Source organism: Tachypleus tridentatus, chromosome 5, assembly GCF_004210375.1.
Source record: "Tachypleus tridentatus isolate NWPU-2018 chromosome 5, ASM421037v1, whole genome shotgun sequence".
In the NCBI taxonomy this organism is placed as follows: domain Eukaryota; kingdom Metazoa; phylum Arthropoda; class Merostomata; order Xiphosura; family Limulidae; genus Tachypleus; species Tachypleus tridentatus.
The window spans coordinates 39,230,545-39,257,396 of NC_134829.1; the positions used below are offsets into that span (position 1 = coordinate 39,230,545).

The 26,852-nt window shown below is 35.7% G+C and overlaps 1 pseudogene across 1 annotated transcript in view; it reads left to right on the forward strand.

The window, feature by feature from the left end:
* Positions 1–26,852, forward strand: part of LOC143250334 (sodium-coupled neutral amino acid transporter 7-like) — a 74,994-nt pseudogene that overhangs the window by 11,567 nt on the left and 36,575 nt on the right. Inside the window, exons 3-8 of the transcript XR_013028144.1 lie at positions 1,897–2,095; positions 4,642–4,777; positions 11,164–11,314; positions 17,811–18,074; positions 24,974–25,174; positions 26,122–26,195. The product of XR_013028144.1 is annotated as a sodium-coupled neutral amino acid transporter 7-like (transcript). The remainder of the gene's footprint in view (positions 1–1,896; positions 2,096–4,641; positions 4,778–11,163; positions 11,315–17,810; positions 18,075–24,973; positions 25,175–26,121; positions 26,196–26,852) is intronic.

Sequence of the window (26,852 nt, forward strand, 5' to 3'; positions counted from 1 at the left end):
CTTATCTACTTAGGACCGACTCATGTACATCAGAACTATATGGCACCTCCAAACCTCAAAAACCTGATTGTCCACTACAGCCCATAATGTTAACCTATGAATCATTTAACCTTGTTAAATACATAGCAGGGGAACTATCTAAATAAATAGCCAAAGTATGGGCAATCCCGTGTCACCAGTTCTAGCCAACATTTTCATGACACATTGAATTACAATAGATCAGTTCAGTCTCACACCAACCACTATACTGATACAGATATGTTGATGATAAATTGCTGGATTCACATCTACAGAACACACACTTAGTTTGTTTGGTTTTTCTTATCACATTAACTCTATATGCCTCAGTCAGCATTAAGCTCCTCTGTGAACAGGAAAAACCTAACCAAATAGCATTTCTCAACTTCAAGGTCATAAGAACCGATACACAGTTCAAAACAGAAATCTACAGAAAAGTCACCCATACTGGACTATATATTCTCTGAGACTTAGCACATGAAACAAAACAAAAACTCAGCATATTAAGAAACCAAATAAACACAGCCACAAAACAATGTTCACCTGATAAAATTAACGATGAAATCAACAAAATAAAACAACACTTCATCAACATCAACAAATTTCCTCAAATAAACCATTGAAAAAATTATATGCACACACCTAGACCATAAACAGTAATAAATCCCAAGATATAACAAACTACAAAACCTTACACTGCTACACACACCATATATTCTTGACATCAGTGAGAAATAAGCAACATTTGGAAAAAAGCTTACAACAAAACACAACATTTTAGTAAACACCAAATTTATTCAAAAAACCAACTACAAAACTAAAGTCCATACTGGGTAAAAACTACACTGAGAAACACAACACCAATATAATTTATAAAATACAATGCAACAACTGCCATGACTTCTATATTGGAGAAACAAACAGAAAAATGGAAACTAGGTTTAAAGAACAAAAAAAAATTTTTTTTGAACACTGCAAATCAAATAAACACAATATCACCATAGAAAACACCCAGGTACTATGTAGGTAAACAAATATAAACAAATGCAAATTCAAAGAAGCCATACTTTTACAGCAACTAATACCAAAATTAAACTAATATAAATGAACACCCTTATACCTATACTAGTTAATAACCTAACATCCACCAGCAACACTCCCTACAACCCTGTACTCATTTACACTCTCAACCCTAAGACGTGCCCGTCAACAGTCGGTTGTGAACTCTCATTGTTAACCTGAAGTTGATCTAAGAAGGTCGTAACATTGTTTTGCACTTTATCTTAATTAAAGTGCTAGTATCCATACCAGCTCATCTGAGAATACATGTTCATAAGATTTACTAATACCTAGAGGGCAGATGAAGGTTGAGATAGTTATGGGTGATAGGAGACTAGTACTTATTGCAAATACATTTTCCATGTTAGAAAATGTTAACATTAATCTACTCTAATTGAATTTGGGTAAATAATGCAGTTTGTGTTAATGGTACTTTTGATTGTTGGCTTCTAGCAATGTTTGTTTGTTTTCTGTTACAGTATGTCCTATGGCTTTTGTTTATCAATATACAACTATTAAATTAAAAGCTAATTCAGCTATATTCTGTCTGCGAGAAACTCCAATTTTCAAGCTCAAATATTGTACTTATTAAAGTTTTTCCAAGTGTGGCCAAATCTCTGTTGAATATTTGTTGCCCATACCAATCTTTGTATCAAAATGTACCAGATTACTTATTTAACAATATTTAAATTATATTGTCATTTTGGTAGTTTATTACAAAAAAAAAACCACCCAAAAACTATCAAGTAAGAAACATTTGTAGAGAACTTTATTTTAGTTATAACAGCCGGTTATGTTCCCTTGTGTTGTTGATTATAGGTTCTGATAGCTTTTGTGGTTGGTGCTTTGGTCATCTTGGCTTACTGCTCTGATAGAAATAACAGCTCAACTTATCAAGATGTTGTATTATCTGTATGTGGAAAGAAAGTTCAACAGTTATGTTCTGTCACAGTCATCCTCTATTGTTATGGAACTTGTATCACGTTCATTATCATCATTGGAGACCAGTTTGAAAGAGGTACTTTCAAATTAACTACATGCACAAGGTTCAACCCATTGGAGAGAGCCTGTTCTGAAGAATTAATGTTCACTGTAATTTAGTACATGTATCACACAAACTGACAAGAAGTAAACTTCACAAGCTTGTTATACAGAAAATCAGATTTCTTTTTTGTGAAGTAAAGATTTACTAGAGATTTATCTGTGAATTTATGAAGTCATTTTTGCTCAAACTAGTTTTGATGTATAGTAGTTTTCATTTGTAAAATAGACTTTTTTTTTCATATTTTTATATTTCATTTGCATATTCTCTAGAACTTGTGGATATTGAAAGTATTTTCAGTTAAATTGTTTTATTCTTTTTTTTTTTCCCCTATTTCTTCACCTTAATACTAACTGTAGCAAAATCAGCAGTGTAGGGTAAAATGATAACTTGAAAAATATAAAATGGTCCAAATTCCTTCTTTTTTTTTTCTAGAATAACTGCCTATGGTTTCAGATAATGGCCAGATCTAGTACTTTTCAAACCAGGGTTCATTTAGTTTTATAGCTTTACAGCTGCATTTAAGACTCTTAGAAAACAGCATTAACAATCATACCTTGTAATTTGGCTGTACTGTCATGAGTAATTTTGACTTTATTTTTTAAAAATTTTCTATATTTTAATTAGTTTTATAACAACAAAGGGAAAACATAATAAAACAAACTTAGTACCTATGTCTGTATCTTGGAAAGACAAGGCATAATAATCTTTTTTTCTTTCTTTGTTTAAACGGTGTTGGTTTACCACAAAAATGTTAAAATTTTGAATATGCAATGTAAGACAAAATGTTATCTGGTACAAGAAAATTAATATTCTAAAAGTGCTGTATTTTAATGGATTTTTTAACTAAGCAGTTGAGTGAGTTTAAAAAATTTCTACTTGCTTGTGGAGAACTTCAAAATATCAAACAATAAATCTGAGGTCATGTATTTCAAAAATCTGTCAGCTAATTGAGATAGCCTTGTAGAAAATTCAGTGAGGTAGAATCTTTTATCTTTTTGTTATAAATAATCCAAATGTCATAAAGAATTAGTGATACTTTTTAAAAAACTGAATGTGACAGGAGAGGCACAGTGTGTAGTTGTGTTTTTCTTAATATCTCAGTAAAGCAAACATTTGGGTTTATGGAACTTTATACTATATCTCAGAGTAGAGATAAAATCTAAAATGAATATCTTGGAATACAATGTTAAGTGACAGAGAGAAATTAAAATTGAGAATATGGATAAACATTTCATTTTGAAATTAAGAAGTTAAGACTTGTATAATATTGAAATTTGAAGTATTAACTAAGAGTTTATAGTTCGATTGGGAAAAACTTCCACATCCTCCTTATTCTCCAGACCTTGCTCCATCTGATTATAATCTTTTCCAAAGTTAGCAGAACTATCTTCATGAAAAAGAGCTTGGTACACGTAAAGATGTCAAAACTACCCTCTCTACATTCTTTTCCTCCAAACCCCAAGAATTTTATAGAAGTGGCGTTTAGAAACTTGTGAATTGTTGACAAGAATTAATTAATAATAATATAACTTACAATACTTATTCAATAACATTAAAAGCATTTGAAATCCTTTATCTGAACCTAAAATCAGACATTACTTTAGGGATGACAGAATGTAATATTTTTGATATATGCTTTTCAGATGTACTTAATTATTTAATCTGTGCACTTTATAGTCACAAGAAAGTCCATAATATGCAGATCATTTAGAAAGCAATGGAAAAGTCACTTATATACCAATATATCATCTCTTTGTGTTAAAAAAATGTATGCATAGTAATAGAAAATAAAAAATACCCAATGTTACTGTAGTAAAATAAATATTTATGCACAACATGCTATCTTTTAAAGATGTAGTACCTAAATGTGTGATCATCTATGCACAGTAATGTTTACTTGTAGTCTCATTAAAAGTGGAATAACAACTGATGTAATTAAATTAAAACCTAATAAAATAATGATTTCTGCATTCAGCATCCATTACTATGGCCTTACTACTGTGATATTGATAGAAGTGATGAAAGTCTTGTTTGCTAAATTTGTCAGAAATAGTTGTCATTTGTATTTAAATTTTGTTCTACTGGTTTATACATCATGTAGATAAAACATTGTCAGAGTGGTTACTGACAGCTTTGAAGATTTCTCTTTTAATACAGAAAGGAGGTTTAATGTACAATACTGAATAATAATTTCATATAAAAGTGCATTTTAAATTAAATTGGTAAAGTATGGATTTAAGATACCTTCATTCCTCATATCTCTAATGAGTTTAGTGACTAATTCATTATAAGAAATTTAGTCTGTGACTGAACTTATGCCAGACTTTAAACACAGCATCCACACCCCTTCTAATATAAAACATTTATAGTCTTAACCAAAACTCAATACTGATGGTCTAACTTCAGTTTTCTTAACAGTAAGTGTTTGTATTTGTGGACAGTATCTTACATATTACTCTTCATTTAATAAATTGTAATGATTACCTCAGTAACCTTAAAGTCACATTTTTTGCTTTCAGTTTTTGCATCACTATATGGAAATGACTTCTGCCACTACTGGTATATGAATAGAAACTTTACTATGATAACCAGCTGTGTTTTACTTATCTTGCCATTATGTTTTCCTCGGAGAATAGACTTTCTCAAATATGCAAGGTAGGTAATTCATTCTCGGTCATTGTACAGTTTAGTACCTTTGAATGTTGGTCATTTACAAGACTTTTCTTTTTTGTATAAATTTGAGCAAGTGTAAAAACTATCACCAAATAGATTAATTTTTGTAATGAAATAAAATCTTAAAATATTGGGTTTCAAAGAGTCAGTTGCTTCATTAACTCACTTTAATAATTATGGTATCCACCTAATTTGAATATTTTAAATTAAGAAATACATAAACAAAATATTGTGTAGAATCTTCACCAAAATCCCTTTTTGTGTCATTTATTATTATAAGGTAATGTCTAATATAAATTTCAGAAATGCTTACTTACCTCTGTACAACTAAAGACCTCTCACTCAACTGTCGTGGAATTTCCTGTACATGCTGTGAGTCATCAACAGACTTCTTCCCCTACACATATCTGTGTATTGGACTAGCTTGTGATGTAGTTGTCATAGTATTGTGTCCCTCCACAAATAGTCTACTGATGACATTTCCCACTATCCACAGTAATCCTCGTGAGTAGTAGCACATATTCATAGATTCATTTTTTCGTCAACACTACCTTTGTTCAGACATCTTTTTTCCTTGTTTTTTGAGTTTCTTGTCACATTAATTGATTGCCTTTTCTTTCTTCAGTGCTATATTACTTTTATCACTGTTGTATTTTCATTACTCTTTATGTAACTGTAACTTCATTTTCTGTAGCTATCTCATATCTACTTTATGCTATTTTCAACAACAATAATGTTCCATTCCTGGTGTGCTGAAAGTCGTGCAGTCTCTCATTTATGTCAAAAGTCCCTTCAGTATGTTGAGGTTTTAATCACCATTATGTCATTCATATATTTGATGGCACCTCCATATCTGTATCTTCTTCTGTGCACATTCCAACACATTGCAGATTGATCATAAACAATTAAACAAAGAGAAGGCAAAATACACCAAACTGACAACAACACAAAAGATTAACCACTTACTGGAAAACAACATCGATCATGAGAGAATGAAGTGTTAAAACCCACCTTGCCCAATTTCAGTGCCTTCATTGAAATGCAGTTTTCTGCAAAATTGCTTTGGCACTGTCTCTTTGTAGGAACTCACTTCTATATGATTGTGCCTAATGATAATGTTCACGCACATTCTGCAGAGGTCTCTGTATTGTGTACTTGTCCAATTTGTTCTTCCATTCAAGCATTGGAGAATCTGTATTTCTTCAGTCCCAATCTTCTGCAGATATCAGAGTGAAGTTTCCTCTGTGAGTGATGCCTTTCCATCTATATTAAGAGACCAGCTGAGCATCTGCTTTATTTGAAATGTAGGGTTGGGGTATTACCTGGAAGTGCAGTACAGAACATCCTATTAGGATATCTTTCAGGCAGTTTTTGGTGAATATATCTAGCTAGATATGACTTGGATTTGCCTTGAATCACAGATAAGACACCTTCCTCAACCTGTCTTTATAACATCTATCTCATGGAAGTTTTTAACCGAGACAAAATAGCCTAAAGCCCCATCCATGTCACACATAGTAATGTCCTACTGATCTTGGTGACAAGTCCCCTCGATGTGGATTCCTGTACGTGGTGAGGGGACCTATTAGAGAAGGTTCTGTACTTTCAGTTTACCTCCCTGGGATCTAAACATCCACCTGTGTTTTTTGCCATGCGTGGTAACCCATGAAGGGGAGGAGAGGATCCTGGTGGTTGAATGGTCCAACTCCAACACACCACTTTGGTCTTGAATTCCTGTAGACAGGCAGTCTTGGGGTACCCCCCCCCCAAAGGCCAATTGGCAAGTCCATTTGGGCCAGAGTCAACTGAGTGCCAGCATAGGACATCCTCAACAAGTGTAGTGGACATTATGTCCGATACTGGTGTTCAGGTATAGTGCTCACAAAACCCTGGCATTGCTCCAGTGACCTTATATGGCTCTGTAGTGCATCCCCTTGTAGGGCTTCATGGTGGTTGGGACCAGTGGGCACTGAAATATTATTTTTTTTTATTATGGATACCCCTCAAATAAAAAAAATAAACAAACATGACAGCATAGAGAAAAATCCAATTACTGCCAAATGACCATGCATTGATGACTGTGTGGTCAAACTCACAACTTGAATCTGTCCTGTGATTCTTAATTATACATTCTTTAACTGAAAAACCCATGGGGCAGATATCTCCATTTTTTATTCAGAAGGGTTTGGAATGGCTTGCTGGCTCACCTTAATCGGTAAAAAAAATTATGGTCTGGGGACATTTTAGTGGAAACAGGTTCATTACAACATTTCAAACTCCTCTTGAAGTTGAAGGCCATTGGGTTACTCCTATTGAGGTTACTCCTCATTCTACTTTGAATTCTTCTAGATGAGTTTTGTTGAGAGGGATTTAAAGACCATTCCAGAGTCAGAGATTCTTGCAGGTTTTACCAGCCAAGGTTTACAGCCATGTGCCAAATTTTTACTCATAGAGACGGGATTATGGAGCCAACAAATGTTCTAATATTAACATTTACAACATCACATTCTCCTACCATAATCAAGTCAGAATATTTGAATTGTAAGGTACAGCCTTATATTCCTAACCATGTTAGATGTTTTTGTTGTCAAGGATTTGGTCACTCAACATCTTGCCGTGTTTTCTTGATATGTGCTTGTTGTGCTGATAATGACTGTGATGCTTTTGAATGCCAGCTAGAACCTCATTGTGTTAACTGTAATGGTCCACATCCTTCTTGTTTTACTTCTTGCCCTAAATGGGTGGAAGAGAAAGAATTACAATGTCTCAAGATAGTTCATAATATTACTTACTCAGAGGCAAAGAAATTACTATTCCCAATTCCATCTTGGACTTGTGCTACTGTTATCCATTCCACTACTAGAGTAGGAGTCCAGACAGACATTTCTGTGCCTCCTACAGAATCCTTAACAGCACATCTTAATCTAGTGCCCTCCAAAATCAACAAAGTTAACAAATCAGTATCTACTTCTATCTCTGTCCCTACCACATCCAGAAGGAATCTTGGATTAAATGTACCTTCAGGACTTCTTCAACCACCAGTTCAAAAGTCATATGGGGCAAGATCTGGAAGGTGATTGGATGGCATACTTCTGCCCTCTCTTTCTATCTTAGTATTCAATGGCCATGAAGTTGCTGATGCTTAGAGCATTGCCAATACTTTTGGTGAATGTTTCTCTCATGTATCTAGCTCTTCAAACTCATCCCCTTTCTTCTTAGCTATTAAAACATGAGTTGAAGATCTGCCTCTTTCCTTTTCAACTGATCATCCCATGACTACAATTGCCTTCTTATACTGGTGGAACTAAAATTCCACTTCATCTATCTGGCAATGCATCATTTGGACCTGATGATATACATTATGAGATGCTGTGCCACATTTCTGCTGCCTCTCTTACTATTCTCTTGGCTGTCTTCACCCAGATATGGCAGGAGAATGTCTTTCCTGATGCTTGACACCAAGCTATTGCACTCCCTATTCTTAAACCTGGGAATAATCCAAAAAATACTTCAAATTGCCCTCCCATTGCTTTGAGGAGTTGTCTCAGTAAGACCTTAGAGAGGATGATTAATGCTCATCTTGTTTTGTTCCTTGAATCAAACAACCTTCTCTCACCCACTCAGTGTGGATTCCAAAGACAATGCTCCACAATGGACCACTTAATTTGCCTTGAAACATCAGTCAGAGAAGCCTTTTTGAAGCAACAACATGTTGTTTCTTTCTTTATTATTATTTAGAAAAAGCTTATGATACAACATGGAGATACGGCATCTTGCTAGACCTACACTCATACGATTAGCGTGACAAGCTGCCACTTTTTATTAAGCAATTTATAATGAACTGTCAATTCTAGGTCTGTGTGGGCTCAACACTTTCCTTTTTATATGCAAAAACGGCTCACAAAGGTGAACCTGACGATGACCGAAGAAGGTCGAAACGTTGTTCGCTCTTCTATGTAAAAGTGTTTTCTCAGCCCAAACGAGCCGTTTTTGCAAATAAATTTCTCAACAAGTGGGTTTCTCGTCATCACTGATCAACACTTTCCTGTTTTTTCTCACAGGAACTTAGTCCCTCAGGGCTGTATTCTGAGTGTCACACTTTTCATTATAAATATTAATGCCATCAGTGAACAGCTACCCCCTACAGTTGCAAATGGTCTTTTCGTTGATGACTTTCACATCTCATGCCAGTCATCAAATATGAGGTTTATTGAGCAACAGCTACAAACTGCAACCAATCATATACTTAAGTGGACCACAGCAAATGGTTTTCAACTTTCTCTCCCTAAAACTGTTTGTGTACATTTCTGCTGTCAACGGGGTATTCATCCAGATCCAGAACTTCGTATTGATGATGTTATACTTCCTGTCATCCCTGAAGCAAAGTTCTTAGGTTTTATATTTGACTGTAAATTAAAATTTATTTCCCATATCAAGTAACTTCGTGTCAAATGTATGAGAACACTGAACATCCTGTGTCCTCTCTTCCACCTCTTGGGGGAGCTGATCAGTACTCCATTTTTAAAATTTGTCGTGCTCTTATCTGATCCAATCTTGTCTATGGTTTATGGTTTTGCCAGAACCTCAGCACTGAAAATGCTGGATCCTATCCACCATCAGGGACTTTGACTTTACACTGAGGCCTTTCATACTTCTCCAGTCCAAAGTTTGTATGTGGAGTCCCATGAACCCCCTCTGTATATTTCCTCTTTGCAACTGTCTTTTATGTATGCTTCCAAACTTTGCTTTTTACCACAGCATCCTACTTGGGGTTGTTTCTTTCCATCCTCAATGGGCCACACTTTTCTATAATAGAAAATCTGCCATTGTTCCCTTTAGCCTTCATGTTTGGGTACAATTAGAAAAATTGGATATATCTTTGAATAGCATAGCAGTATCAACAGTTCAGCCTCTTCCACCAAGGCTAATTACTATCCCTAACTGTGACATTTCTTTGAGTCATCATGGAAAGCCAGTACTCCTGATTGGAAATATCGCTCTTTATTTACTGAACATCTTTCAAATGATCCATCCATTTCTATACATACATATGGTTCCAAAATCAGGTGACTGTAGATTCTGTCATGGTTTGTTACAGTTCAGTTGTAGCACACAGAATCCCCTCTACAATTTCTGTGTTCACTGCCAAATTGTATGCTATTTCTCTTGCCCTAAATCATATTTAAACTATGCAATATACGGATTGTATGATCTATACTGATTCCCTCAGCTGTTTATTAGCCCTGACATCATTCCATGTTAGTTACCATCCTATTGTTATCAATATCCAAAATAAACTGGCCCATCTTTCCCTATCATCTATCTTTGTCCAGTTTTTTGGATACCAGGTCATGTTGGTATTCGTGGGATTGAGCTAGCTGACAAAGAGGCAAAATCCATCTGCTCTGGCTCTATCACCACTGTCTCTATTCTGGACTGTGGTCCAGTTATCAAAACCCAACTATAACGCCAGTTGGCAGTCGATCTGGAGTGAGCAACGAAATAATATGCTTTACAAATCAAGCCTTCTTTAGCTCTTTGGCCATCTTATTTTCTGTAAAGATCAAAGGGAGAAAGTTGTTTTGGCTAAGCTACACATTGGTCACACTTTCTTAACTCACCACTTCCTTTTATTTGGTATTTATGCACCAATGTGTGGTATTTGTGGCACTCGGGTCATGACTGTACATATTTTATTATCATGCCATTGTTACAACCGAGAATAACAATGCCATTTTAAACATTTTTTAAGGTAGGTTTGCCCTTGACATTGACCAATGTCATTGGTAATACTGGCCACCTCACTCATGTTTTTAAATTTGTAAGAGCTATTGATCTTTTTAACTAAATTTAAGGTTTTTTTTTTTGGACTGTATACTGTTTTAGCATGATTTCTTCAACACATTCTAATTTTATTTTGACCTGAACTCAATACTGGAAAGACCAACTTCAGGTGACTGACAGCAAGTTTGAACTTAATGCTTCAGTCTTCCTGGCAGGTCTTAATTTTACATATTTTATGTATTTTTAACCTTCATTTTCGTATACCGTTATAGTCTACTACATCTTGTTTAGCACAGATAGCCTAGTAGCTTTGTGCCAATAAACAAGAAATACCTACCTACCTACCTTGGTGACAAGTTGCAATTCGGATATTTTACTTAGTTTTGATTCAGGTGGAGAGGGTATGCTTAAGGATGTATTCTTTAACTTTTCTCTTTTAATATCACATTGTGCTAAAATTTAAATTTTGACAGAGTTTGCATGAGCATTTTGTTGTTTAAAAATGAAACTTGTATTCAGAAATACAAATAAATAGCATTTATTGAACTTTAAATTGTAAGTACCTTGTTTTTTTTTCTTTCTAGTTCTGTAGGAGTCCTTGCTGTGTTGTATGTAGTTTTTCTAATTATTTACAAATACTATGAAGGTAACCATAAAGCAGGACCAATAAAAACAAGCCCTGAGGTGTGGACAGAGCTTTTTTTAGCTGTACCAGTTATTTGTTTTAGTTATCAGGTATGTGTTAATTACCAAATATCACACATGTAAATGTTAGCTATATAATATATGTTAGTGAATTCATTTATTTTTTGTGTACTATTTACTGGCCTTATAATGCAAACTTAATGATTAAACTACTATTTTGCACTTTTTCAATTTAATGATTCTTGTCGCATGATATGTTTCATTTTGTTAAACAAGTTATGAACAGTAATTAGTAGGTCTACTTACTTGTGTGCTATAATGTAACTTAAGGCTAAATTTAGGGGCCTCTTTTGGAAAGCTCCTGTTAAATGTTTTTTGCAAAAAATATTTTGGTTTTCTAAGGGGTTCTGTGAAGAATTTTACCTTTTTGGAAACCTTAGGACCTAGATGATTCCTTTGGTGTCATTCAGGAGTTGGTGAGTCCAGCAGTTTAAAATAATAGGTTTTGGGAAATCCTCAGGTTCCTCAAGAGGTGAGCTGAAAGACTTAATATTTGTGCAAACCTCAAGGTCAAGGCAGTTCACTTGTACCACTTAGCAGTCAGTGTGACTAGCTGTTTAGGTGGAGTTACACAGCACGTAGAAACTGAATCTTCTTGTATAAATTTTTTATACATACAGTATTGGAAATTATTGTAGAAAGTTGATACAATGGGCATAAAAGAAAAAGCTGAAAAGATTACTAGCAGCTAATGTACTCACCTGATGACTTAGTACAGAGTAGCCATAGAAGCTTTTTGTAGTTTGCCTGTTCCTTATATTTAATACTTTTTATTAATAAAATTGTAAATGTTATTGTAAATTTTAGTAAGTCTCCTGGAAGAAATTATTACACAGTATAATTGTTCCTCCTCTTTCATGCACCTTAGGATACAGTTTATGTTGTGAGGGATTTTCAATCAAACAGGTAGCAACACACCAGCATAATGCCTATAACAACAGAAGCAGTAATACTATTCTCATTAGTAGTTTTGTGAATGCACTCTTGGCTGTAAAGAAATAAAAGTCTGGTGGTAAATGTATAAATCAAAGTTTATGACTGCAAAAATCTGTTCCATTCAAAAGATTGAAGAAAAACTTTGGTTCATTAGAAGCTCTGTAGAAACTATGAAGAAAGCACATGAAATTAAGGTTCTTGGTAATCTAACTTAAGATATGCTCTTTTTGTAACACAATTCTGTAGGTAACCAAGCTGTAAGTATAAATGTGAATGTTACCTCGAGAAGGGCCTGACATGGCCAGATGGTTAAGGTGCTCGATTCGTAATCCGAGGGTAGCGTGTTTAAATCTCCATCATATCAAACATGCTCGCCCTTTCAGCCCCCCTCTGTGTGGATTCCTGTATGGGGTGAGGGTACCTCCCAGGGAAGGTTCTGTTCTTTCAGTTTACCTCCTCTGGGATCTAAACATCCATCCACATGTTTGCAGTGTGTGGTGACCCATGAAAGGGAGGAGAGGATCTTGGTCATTGAGGGGTCCAACTTTAACACACCACTTTGGCCTTGAATTCTTGTAGATGGGTGGCCTTGGGTCATTTGACTGGTCTACTTGGGCTAGGGTCAACCATGTACCAGTGTTGGATATTTATTCTCAACAGGTGTTGTGGACGTTGTATCTGATGCTGGTGTTTGGGTATAGTGCAGTGCTCACGAAAACCCTGGTGTTGTTGCAGTGTCCTTGTTTGGCATTGTAGTGTGTCCTCTCATAAGGCTCCTTGGTGGATAGGGTCAGTGGACACTAAAATTTCCCGTTTTTATTATGGATCCTCTAAATAAAAACTTAAATAAAATAGTGAAAAACAGTCCATAGGTAAACGATCATGTCTTGAAGATTCTGAGCAGCAATCTTCAACATCTGTAACACTTGTACCTCATTTTCGTATCCAACATTCTCTTTCAGACAAACCCTTAGGGCAAGTGTCTCCCTTTTTCATTCAGAAGAGACTAGAGGGACTCTCCAAAGTCAGTAAAGAAGCTACGATCTGGTGACATATTGGTGGAAACATCCACATCTCAACACAGTGAACTCTTATTGCATCCATAGGCAATTGGGGATATACCTATTGAGATTACACCTCATGCTACTTTGAATTCATCACGAGGAATTATTGTTGAGAGAGATTTGAAGAACATCCCTGAGTCAGAGATTCTTGCTGGTTTCTCCGCTCAGAGTTTCTGCAGTGAGGTGTATCTCCACTTGCAAAGATGGAATTACAATGCTGACCAATATCCATGTTCTGACATTTATATCACCATGTCCACCTGTCACTATCAAGGCAGGTTATGTTAACTGTAGGGTACGGCTATATGGCTGATGTTTCCAGTGTTAGCAGTTCAGTCACTCAAAGATATCATGTTGTGGTTCCTTAACGTGTGGATAAGACATCAAAGCCTGAAAGAATCTTCTATCACCAGTTCCAAAGTCATAAGGGAAAAGATTTGAAAGGTCAGTGGGCAATATAACTCTGTCCTCCTCTTGATCTTGCTCTCTGATGGCTAGGAAGTGGCTGATACCCAGAGCATTGCCGATACTCCAAGTGAAAGCTTTTACCGGGTACCTTGCACTTCTGCCTCTTCTTCCACCTTCTTAGCCATCAAGACTCGGGCAGAGCAATCACCTCTTTCCTTTTGAGCTGGTTGTCTCTTTGACTATAATCATCCCTTAACACTGGAACTCAAACTGGCCCTTCATTGGTCTGGCAGTACATCAGTTGGACCTAATGATATAAACTATGAGATTCTGTGCCATCTATCTCCTGCTTCTCTTGATATTCTTTTTATTGGTTTTAACTGGATCTGGCAGGAGAATGTTTTTCCTGATGCCTGGTGCCAGGCCATTGTCGTACCTTTCTCCAAGCCTGGGAAGGATTCCAAGATTCCTTCAAACTACCATCCAATTGCTTTGATGAGCTGTCTCTGTAAGACCTTAGAGAGGATGGTTAATGCTTGTCTTGTTTGGTTCCTTGAATTAAACAATCTCCTCTCACCCACCCAGTGTGGGTTACAACAACAGCACTCCACCATGGACCACTTGATTTGAGTTCAAACATCAATCAGAGAAGCCTTTCTCAAACGACGATATCTTGTATCAATATTCTTTGACACAGAGAACGCTTATGATACAACATGGAGGTATGACATTTTGCGAGACCTACACATATATGGGTTACGTAGCCATTTACCCATTTTTATAAAAATTTTCTTATGGACAGGAGATTTCGAGTTCATGTGGGTTCGACACTTTCCGTTCTTTTCTGCAGGAACTTGGAGTCCCTCAGGGCTGTGTTCTGAGTGTCACACTTTTCAGTATAAAAATTAGTGCCATCACTGAACAACTCCCTCTCACTGTTGCACATGGGCTCTATATAGGCGACTTTTACATCTCATGTCAGTCGTCGAATATGTGGTATATTGTGCTGCAGCTACAGACTGCCCTCAGTTATTTACTGAAGTGGACCACAGCAAATGGCTTTACCTTCTCTCTCTCTAAAACTGTTTGCATGCACTTTTGCCACCAACGGCATATTCACCATTGGTCCTGAACTCCGTATCAGTGAAGCTGTGGTCCCTGAGACAAAGTTCTTGGGGGTTATCTTTGACCATAAGCTGACCTTTATACCACACATCAAGCAGCTACAGGTCAAATGCACAAGAGCACTGAACATCCTCTGTGTCCTCCCTTCCACCACTTGGAGAGCAGATCGATGTTCAATGCTAAAGATATATCGTGCTATCATTCGATCAAAACTCAACTATGGATCCACTGGTCTATGGCTCTGACAGATCCTCGGCCTTAAAGATACTGGACCCTATTCATCATCAAGGACTTTGGCTCCGCACTTGAGCTTTCCTCACTTCCCCAGTTTAGAGCTTATCGTGTAGAGTCTCATGAACCTTCTTTGCACCTCTGCCATTTGCCACTGTCTACTATACGCTTCAAAACTTTGTTCCTTACCAAAGCATCCCATCTGAGGTTGTGTTTTCCTTTCTCGATGGGCCATGGTTTTTCAGACCAGATGGTCTGCTATTGCTTCTATTGGCCTTCATATCCAAGTGCACTTGGATAAATTGGGTCTGTCCTTGGATGACATTGCTTTCTCCACTTGTGAGCCCATCCCACCATGGCTTCTTACAGTCCCCAATTGTTACCTATCTTTTAGTCATCTGAGAAAAGCAGACATTCTTAATTGGATATACTGACTGTTATTTGCTGAACATCTTTTCATTCCTATTTATACAGATGGTTTGAAATCAGGCGACTGTGTGTGCTCTGCCACGGTTTTTTGTGGTTTGATGGTTGCGTGCAGAATCTCTGCTACAGCTTCTGTGTTCGCTGCTGAACTGTATGCCATTTCTCTTGCCCTGGATCACATAGAAGCTAAGCAGTACTCAAACTGCATGATTTATACTGACTCGCTTAGTTCTCTACTGGCCATGGAATCATTTCACATTGGTTTATACTCTGTTCTCGCCAATATTCAAAACCAACTGGCCCATCTCTCTTTAACATCTACTTTCCAGTTTTTTGGATACTGAGCCACGTTGGTATTCGCAGGAACAAGCTCGCTGACACTGCAGCTAAGTCTGTCTGCTCTGGCACTATCACTGCTATGCTTGTCTCAAACATGGACTATGGTCCTATGTTCAAGGCTCGACTCCGTGCCATCTGGCAGTTGACTTGGAGTGAGCAATGTGAAAACAAGCTCTTCCAAATAAAACCCTATATTGGACTTTGGCCTTCTTGCTTCCATGAGGATCAGAAAGAGTAAGTTGTTCTAACTAGACTATGCATTGGTCACAGTTTTTTTTAACTCATTGTTTTCTTTTATCTGGAACTGATGCACCAGTGTGTAGTTTGTGTGACACTCAGATCACAATAAGCCACATTTTACTTTCTTGTCATCATTACGATTCACAACGACAGCATCATTTTCACCATATTCTGTCCCAAGGTTTGTCCATAACGTTAGATAGTGTTATTGGTTATGGTGACACTGTCCACCTTGTATATGTTTTTAGTTTTTTAAAGGCCATTAATCTTTTTAATGCCATTTAAGTTTTTTACTTTATACATTACACCTTTTTAATGTGGCTCCCTTTTAAAAATCACAGTTCATATAGTTCAATTTGAAATTAGAAACTGGCCGTAACATTAACTCGAAACAAGGACTGGAAATGCCAACTTCAGGTGTGACTGACGGTGGTTTTTGTACTTACCTGTTAGTCTTCCTGGCATGTTATGATTATTACAGTTACACAACAGAAAGTCCTTTACAACTTGAATTACTGTAGTTTTTCTCTTGACGTTGTAGACTAGATTTAAACATTGGTTTTACGCCATTTTGTTTTTTTTTAAACTTTGTTTTGTTTTACATTAATTTCCTTTTATGAATTTTACTAAATTTACTTTGAACTTTTTACCGGATGTTTGGTGCAGATAGCCTAGCTACTTTGTGCCATAAAACACTAAATCAACCAACCAACCCTTGAAAATTATCCAACGTTCAATCCTCTTGTACTTGTCTACTATTCAAGGACTAACAAAAAATAATACCAAGTGTCTTTTATAAAGAATCATTAATCTTTTTTCAAAACCCTTGGTGAACTAGTGTTTGACCTATAAGCCTTATTGTTCTTTAAACTACCCAGTTATCTCTTAAGTTCAGAATTAATTTGATCATCTTATTCAATCTTGTTTTCATTTATCAACTGTTTAAGATGAGGAATATTGGTTAAATCTTGGAGTCCAAAAGGAAGAAAAAGTAGAATGTAATATCACAGCCATCTTGTAATCATTAGATGGCTTTATCAAAAGCCCTGCTCACATTCTAACATTATTGTTTACCCTGAATGTATTTAACAAAATCGTTACTGTTAATTTTTACATTTTCAGCTTACTTTTTTTCATATATGTTCTTTTTGATGTCCTAATTGTTTGTTTGACCAATTCGTGTGATCTCAAAATCTCCTGTAATACCAAACAATTTTTTTGTCTTAAACTTGTGATGCTTTTCTGTAATTTTATCCTTTGTGAAAAACTGGTTTTTGCTCATAGCCACTATTTTCTTTCTATAAGGAATACGTTTATCTTGAATATTTAAAAACATTGTATTTTAAAAATTTTACTTTTTTTTTTTCCAAAGGATATCTTGGAATAATTTGCAATGATCATATTTTAAATGTACTGAAATAATAAATTACACTTTCTATCTCTTGGATTTTTAAGTTTAAGCACAATTAATGTTAAACTTTTGTTATAATTTTTGATAGAAAAATATTCCTACAAAACAACTATGCATCGACAATAAAATACAAACGGTACTATTTTGTGTCATACCATTTAAGCTTAAAATACTTGTATTTAACAAAATTTTAGAGTAAGATCAAAATTAACTTGAGTAAGTCTTATTCAATTTTTATTTTACTATTTCTTGGCATTCCAGGTATGTAAATGTATTCTCAAAAGCTGAACAAGTAAGACATTCTTAAACCTAATTTTACTCTAATGAAATATTAAAACAATTTCAGTGCCATGTTAGTTGTGTTCCTGTGTATTCTTGTCTGAATGACCGAAGAATTAGCATTTTTCTGAAGACTGTAATTGTGGCTATATTGATCTGCATGTTTACCTACACTGTTGCTGCCACCTTTGGGTACCTTACCTTTGGTTCCCTTGTTACTAGTGACATCTTAGAGTCCTAACGATGCCAATGATCCTGTTGTATTAGTGGGAATAGTGGCCCTTGCTGCTAAAACGTACACTACATATCCCATCCTTTTGTTCTGTGGCAGGTAAGTTGAGTCAAATTAAAAGGTTAAAATATTATGTTACTTTCTTTCTAATATTGCACTGTGCTGTTATTGATCCCACTGCTGTAAAAACTGTGCATCTCAATTCCTTTTATAACCAAAAAAAAAATTATGAAACTTATTAAGCCATGAAGTAACAGCAAAGGCTCGGCATGGCCAGGTGTTTAAGGCACTTAACTCAATCCAAGGGTCATGGGTTTGAATCACTTTCACACCAAACATGCTCGCCTTTTCAGTCATGGGGGGTGTTATAATGTGACGGTCAATCCCACTATTTGTTGGTAAAAAAGTAGCCCACTAGTTGGTGATGGATGGTGATGACTAGTTTAGCCGCCTTTCCCCTAGTCTTACACTGCAAAATTAGGGACAGCTAGCACAGATAGCTCCAGTGTAGCTTTGCACAAAATCCAAACAACAAACAAAACAAGTAACAACAAAAGGTGAACACATTGAATCTTTCAAGGATTGTTGAATTTCTCAGAAATAATTAACTCTGGAAAATTTCAGGATGTATTTGCTTTATGTGCATTCAAAAATAATTTTCTTATCAGTTGACCTTAAAATCACCCCTGTATAAACTATCTATGCAACAAATTGCTTGTGTATCTCTGACATTTTTTGGTTACACTCTCCTTAACAATATACATACAAGTTATGCAGAAAAATATAAAATACCACCCAATATTACAGGTAATCCCACTAATTACTGTGGGGGATTTCCTATCTATTTTATGTTAAAAGGGGAGGGGGGTGATCCTATCCAATTTTGGTTGGTCAGTTTTTTTACATTGAGTGTTGGGAAGAGGCAAAAAATATGAAAGTGTTCAATATGATGCAATATGTGGATCTCCATTTGTAGAGAATTGAAAGGGTTATTTGAGTGTAATAGAATCTTTTTTTTTCAATCATCTGTAAACGATGTTGAAGGAAATGTGTGGTTTTAAGTAAAAGAAAATGCACTTAAGACTTGTCTTGCCGAGATCAATGTTTCTGATTAGACTGTGCTTTGTCAAGATAAATTTTTTTAATATGTAGATCTACGTATCAGCAGAAATGAGGATTTATATATAGGGCCAAACTGAGAAATTAAACTTTTTATAAAAAAAGGTACTTGTAAATTTTATATGTTGGGAACTAAACTTGGAACTTTAGTGTTGGAATTCCATTCTTAAAATCAAAGCTAAGCTATAACTTTGTTTGTAAACATTATTAAGTAGAATTGTCAATTCATTATTATTTCTGTCATTACATTAGAAGTATGTAGTTGTATTTACAGTATGCAACTTAGAATATGACTAGTGTAAATTGTTTTAATTTTATTCTGTATAACTGTGAAATGACAGTTACATAAAGTGCAAGAAGTTTGTAAGATATATGACAAGAAAATATAAATTGTATTCATTTTTATTCACAACAGATTGTTGATAGTTATTAAAAAAATTTTAATTTTTCTGTGGTTCCAATGTCTGCAAATATGTGTAAGGTGATTTCAGAAGTGAAGAGATATAGGAAAGTAATTGCTAGTGATATAGAATGAGGTTACTGAGGGCCTGTCTTGTGACAGTACCATTGAGGTTTCAAGGTTGTATATTTTGCAGGTCATTGTTTCATCCCTAATTTGAGTGTTCTCATCTCCGACACCACTTCCTCAGTCCATTGGTATCCAAAAAAAGATTTTTCTTATATACACAAGGTACCTCTACTTGGTCGTAATCCTGCCAGTAGCAATGGTGACTACCATATACCTTTGGGGTCTGTGGGGGGGCTAGGGTCTGCAAATTTCTGGATGCATGGTAAACTTTTATCACAAATCCATTGGTACTATAGGTCCTTGCATCAGGATTAGTCATTCAGTTCACATTTCCACTGCCATTATCTACCTTCAACTTCTTTCATGTTTCAACTTCCTGCAGATCCTTGGATTTTGGAACTTCATTCTATGTTTATCAAACATTTATTGGTCAAGATGGTGGAGAGAGACAATACAATTTTCTGAGGATTTTTATTCTTATCTGTTTGTTGTGCCAAAGAAGATGAAAGATTGGTGTTCAGTCATCGATCTTTCTCATTCAGATCAATTCCTTAATCCTTTAAAATTCAGTTCACATTTGCCTTTTTGCCAAGATTGGATGACCAAATTCAGTGTCACCAATATCTAGTTGCATGTTTACATAGTGGATTCATCCTGACACCATCTGTATTTTTTATATAAGGGTCAAGTGCTGTAGATCAGGGTTTTGCCCTAGTACTATCATTGGCACCCTGTGTTCTGCTAAACTGTATGAATCTTTTTTTTTTATCACTTCCATTCCCTGGGCCTGTAGTCACATCATTACATTAACAAAATAGCTACCACTGGCACCATCTCATCAGTTGGCAAAACATCACATCCAAATAGTACTTTCTGAAGCAACAGGCAGGATTTCTTATCAAACCCAAGAAACCTCTTCTTACTCCAATATATTATCCATCTGGGTGTCTTTTTCAACACATATCTCAAATGGGCTCAGTTGAGTTCCATTCAGCTCCACATTATGGAAATGGGTAGTCCAACACTTGTATCTCTTTCATGCATTGTGCAGATAGCTCTTTCTCTTTTGAAGATGTGGGCATCTCTCAAATCCCTTATTGAGACAAGTATATGTGAAATCCCTTTAGTGGTTTCTGTATGACCAATGGATCATGAACAATAATCCACTAATTTCCTGGTATTATATTCAGGATTTAAATTTTTGATCTCAAGTGGTTGTTAGATTGGAACAATACTATTATGTGTTCTTCTGCCACCACCTTTTCCATAGATCCATATTTTCATGAATGCCTTGCTTCAGGGATTGTATGCATATTTCAATGGTTAGGAATCCCAGGGCCTATGGACAAATGATGAGGCTTCCCTCTGCATCAGTGTTTTAGAACTTAAAAGCTCTTGTTGTTCAAAGAGTAGTGTTGTTAGGTCTGAAACTATCATGATGCCTTTATGGTGGCAGTTCATTTACAAAAAAGCAGTTGGTCCAGGTTTTTTTTGTATTTGAACCTTCTGTCTTCTATATTGGGCATATTTCCATCATATCATCCTGCTAACTTGCCATGTTCTGAAGGTGATGCACATGGTTAAAGATCAGTGACTTGATCTAAGCATATTCTCCTGACAGAATAGATGTTTCATTTAGGTTTTTTTTTATTTTGTCTTGGTGTGACACATTGATAATGAATGTATTTGGCACTTATTGTAACACTCAACTACTGCCAATTTGGTGTTTGGTACCTCACCCTCAGGAAGTAGCAATAGATATAATAAGTTGGGACTGGACTGGGTTGCACCTATGTGCCCACCTACTGATTTGTCTGTTACTCACCTACTCTAGCAATGATTCCTTCAACCTCTTTTCACATTCTATTGGTAGCACCAGATGGGCTGGCTCAACCCTGGTTTATGTTTCTTTAACACATTTGGGATTGCCCACCTCTTCCACTTTATCTGTTGAGGCATTCATGATCTGACATCTTTTCACCCATCCACATAAAAGTTCAAGTTTCATCTGTGGAGGTTATATGTTTATATTCTAATGCTACCATGTACTTGTCTGGGACTCATTGTCATCCCAAAATGAACATTTATTAATGTTGTTTTTGACATGGCTCTTTGACAAGGGTTTTACATATTCTACAATCATTCTGTATAAGGTTGCCTTGTTGGCTACCTTAGATACTTGAAGAGACTGAAATTCTTTAAGTTTCTAGTGCTCTCTGGCTACCTTAAGTATTTTCTGATCCTTAGTACCAAGTGACTGTTTCAGTTACGTAACTGGGATATAAAGGTAGTGTTACATTCTCTTTCTCAATATCCATTTGTCCCTTAGCTCATGAATCGTGTATCACCTTTCCATTAAGGGTTATTTGTTGTTGCTTCTGGTCAGTGGACTTTGCCAGTCAGAGTTGTTTGTGCTGAACATACATACAGTGGTTTCTTATTCTACCTATGTCCTTTTATACACAGACTAATTCTTCTTACCTATGACACAAAGACAGAGATGGTAATAGATTTTTGTAATCAATTCACTATTTCTCACCACTATGTCTGATTAGATCCTGATAATTTATTATGGTGATTTGATGGCTTTGCAGTGTTATCTTGCCTGCACTAAAGTTTTTAAAGGTGCTAGACAATGACTTTTTATTCATTGTGACCTTTCACTTTCCTGGGATTTATCCTCAGTTCTCTTTATGTAGTGGATACAATTTATTTATTTGGGTATTCTGGGCTTCTTTGGCGACAAGGAATTTGTGCGAGTTATGTCTTATCATATTTCTCATGTTTCTATTTCCTTAGTGACATAATTGAATTGCTTGCTGGAATATATTGTGTAGACTGGTATATGGATTTCCCTTTATATTTATCTCCCTTTATATTTATATTTATTTGCATAACCTGGCAGTATCTTCATCTGAGGGTGTTTGACTACTCTCTTAGGTTATCTTAACCTCTTCCACTAGATTATACAGAGGGATGAGGATTTCCATTGCTTCAGGATCCCTTACCTTGATTTCACAGGATCCAACTGTGTGGTGAGAGTTGCCCAGGCTGCTGTGCTTTTATCAAACTAATTCTACACTAACAACTACAAATTCAAAATACTTTATCTTGGTTACAACAGGATTTGCAGAGTGAAGTGTTCCATAAAACTGCCTAAAGTCTGGCCAGGTGGTATTACTTTACTATGCTGGACCACCACTTATGGACTGTTATGAGTAAAGCATAAGGGGATCTTGTCCTTTCTTGCTAATCATTGTATTGAATAAATTAGCATTTCTTTCCTTTTAAAAACTTAGGGAATGTGGTTTGTCTATTGCACTGTTTCCATCAGGACTTCCCAGCACCCTACTTCATCAGATTCTAGTAGTGGAGCTAGGGGGTTCTTACCACTCTGGGGTGGCAGACAAAAATCATTCTTCTAGATCATTCAAGGGAAAAGTCAACTTGTGAATAAGTTGTTTGAGCATATTTGTGCTTTTGAGAAGAAATTGGAACTTTTCCAGGTTCAGTTGAGAAGAGCCATATTGACACATGTCTTGCAACCAGGAAACTGGAATTTCCTAATCTGGATTACAACAAATATGGAACCAGTGTACAAAAGCTGCGTGATGAGTTTGCAAACAGATTTCTAGATTTCAGACAAACTGAAATTAGATTGAAATTGTTCGCTCAACCTTTGATTTGGCAGTGGAAGACAGTCCTGATGATTGCCAAATGGAACTCATTGAACTGCAGGCTGACATGGACACTAAAGTTCTCTGAAAACAGTTTGCTAGACTTTACAAACTCTGTGTACGTGAAAAGTTTCCCAATTTGTCCCGTCATGCACAAAGAATTGCCTCCCTTTTTGGTAGCACCTATTGCTGTTTGCAATTTTTCTCCAAAATGAAGCTCATCAAACCCAAATGTAGAAGTCAGCTGACTGATGAACATTTGACTTTTCTATGGTCTTGGAGAAGAGAGTGAAGTTGAGGCATTCTTATCCAAGACTTTAGAAGTTTTTGTTGATTTTTTTCTCAGATGTGTGTATGAGTGGCACCAGCCTGTGAGGGAGTCCACTTGTAATACCAGATCAGATTTGACACTTAGCTGCATGATTGTGTTGAGCATGGTCCTAGTTTTTGATTAGTATTTGGTCAGTACATTGTTCATAGAAGAGGGTGCATTGTTTCTTTATAATTCTGAATGCAGAGTAGTCCCATTCTGGGTCCTTGGTTGAGCACAGTTTGTTCCGTGTCCTTTCCATAATTTGGGGGGCAATAGAATTTGCTATGCCCATACAGTTGGGTAGTGAGGATGAGTGTCATAAATCCAAACCAGATGATTTCTGTTTCATCAGGTCAAGTATGTCATACAGGATCCTATAATTCTGAGTTTGAGACATTGCCTTTTGAACTTCTTCAGGTTGAGAACAAGGTTTGTCCACTTAAATGTTGCTTACCTATTTGTTATTCTGGTGGCTCAGAATGCATCAATTTATAGCTACAGTTTGGGATCCACTCACAATTATATATAATGCAGCTTAAATGCCATACCCACCAACATGGCATTTACAGGCCATGAACCTGTAATTCCAACTCCAAGCAGTGGCACCTTGTCTATCTGTTTGGGGCCTGGTGAATGGTGATGACAGATCATGTTGAATTCCACCTGCAGTACATAATTTAGTTTCCAGGTGAAGAGCATACCTGTTCTGGATACAGAGTAATTTCTTTATTAATGTGGCAGTCTTTGATTTGTTTTGGCACATCCATGATTCATGCAACCAGATTTTCTATAAATAATGCCATCATCAGCTCCTCTGCCTTATCAAGATTGTATTCTAGCTATAATGTGAAATGATGTCAGTATCTTTTGTAAGCTAGTAGTTTCATAAAAGGAAAATGTATTTCCAATAATACTTACCTCCTTTCCTTTTACTCTTTCCTGCCATTCTTCCCCACAAATAGCCAGTGTTGGAAACTGCAAATTGGACCAGTCTTGAAAAAGTGACAATATTATCTGAAGGAAGTGGTTGTATATAGTACCAGGATAGAGGTTATGAATATTGAGAGATAAAACACTGTCAAGGGCAATTAAATGGGTCGCAACTGGAAGTGAGAGAAAAATCAAACCATTGCTTACTTGAGCAAAGGAAAAGAAACTCTTGCAGTCAAGTAATAGCTGTAGTGTGAGAGAAGGTAAGTTCATACTAACTTTTCTTGTGGCTCTCCACTTCTGAATTATTTGTCTATTGGTGAACTTTTGAATTGCCCTGCATGTACGTGGGATTAAGACTTTGGAACTTCTAACTTGGTGTTTTATGTAGTAATTGACATCACATTTACTTTTTCTCTGCTTCTTTTAGAACAGCAATTGACGACATCTATATTCAAGCAAGGGGTTTGCCTGCTGAACTTGCAGCTAGAGGTGAACGAAAGAGGAGAATCATGACTGCTCTTGTTTGGTTTATTACAACTTTAACTTTAGCAGCTGTTACTCCCAACATTGGAGTAGTGATCCAGCTGCTAGGAAGTTTAGCTGCAGTTTTCATTTTTTGTGTTTCCAGGTAAGAGAGATTACTTGCACTCAATTAATCTTAATACATCAGTAGGCATCCAATAAGATTTAGTTCAAAAGGCTGTTTTTCATTTGATTCACAACTATTACAGACTGTTATACAAAATCAAGTGCTAACTGTAACTTAAACTCCACCATTAGTGGAATAATTTGGCCTTCAGTACTACATTTTTTTTTTTTACATTTTTTTGAGAATTTGGTTTGTAATTAGTACTCAGAATAAGAGAAAACTCAGGTACCATTAAGACTGAGACTATTAGATGTAGACGTATCTCTTTTAAGTTACAGATCTATTAATTAAATTGTTTTAAGTTGTGCCTCAAGGTAACCTATTTATTACAAAAACTACTGATTCTTCATAAGACATTTAATACTTAATATTATTGCTAAAAAGGTTTTGTAGCTGTGCTGATCTTCTGATTGTAACTCCTACATATGATAATGTAAACTGCACCAGTTTGTGATGCAATCATCATCAGATTATAGCCTCTTTTTCTATGAGAGTGACTCATTCTCTGTATATAGAACTTTCCTTCCCCTGCATGTTTTATCACTAAGCAATGTGTAGTTTATGTGCATATTTTTAATTCTTTGTTAACAAAGTGTTATCTTTCTTACCTTTGTCTAATTTGGAGAAAGAAAATTATACACTAATTCATTTCAGTTAGAGCTTCTGATCCAAATTATTAACTTTCATTACGTTACGTCGATTTCTCCTCTTAATCAGTCTGATATTTTAGAACACAGTCTGTATTTTACCTCAGTGGCAACTAGAGCTATTCTTTTAACGAGTCTTACACTGCTAAATTAGGGACGGTTAGTGCAGATAGCCCTCATGTAGCTTTGTGCAATATTGAAAAAACAAACTTCTTGGACTCACTTTTATCTCAGAGAGCTCCATTTTGGCACCCTTCTTTCTTAGTATATTTTTTTTAGGATTTCCTTGTTCTGTTGCCCTAACTCTCAAGAAACCAACCATTGTAAGACTCATTGGTCAGTTGTTTCTAAAAGTATCCCACAGCTTTAGTCCTGTGATAGCTTGGCTCCTACACTTTGTTCACCTGTAGGTTTACTTTGTAGAAAGTCTTTAAATCACACAATTCTTCCTCCAGGAGCTTTGTTTTTCTTTCCACACCCATACATGTTTTCACCTCTGACTTCTTTAACCCTTTTACTATGGGCTCTGTATATAATGTAAATGAGTTTGTCTATACACTTGCAAACATTAAGTATTTGCATTATTACTTTTGATACAGCATGTGTATCTTCACAAAATTTGGTAAGCTTTTAGTAAATATTATAAGTATTTTGTAAAGAAAAAATCAGATTTTTTTAATGAAATATTTTTACCAAAGATTTGTTTATGAAAATAGTTTTGTTATTAGTCTGAGTGCAAAATAATTTCATGTTATTATTAAAAAAAACAAACTATTCTTCATCCCAAAAATCTTAAATATTATTTGCATAATCTCTTAAAACCTCGTAAATATATTTGAAATGTTAGTTTTTTAGTAAGACTTCATATTTTGTTATTTTGTATACGCTAAGTGGTTTGTTACTTAACCAACCTTGTAATCATGATAAAAAAAAAAAAAGAAATAAATATAAATCATGCTTTTTTCTTGCTAGAATGACTACATATTATAACATGAAAATACAAATGTTTA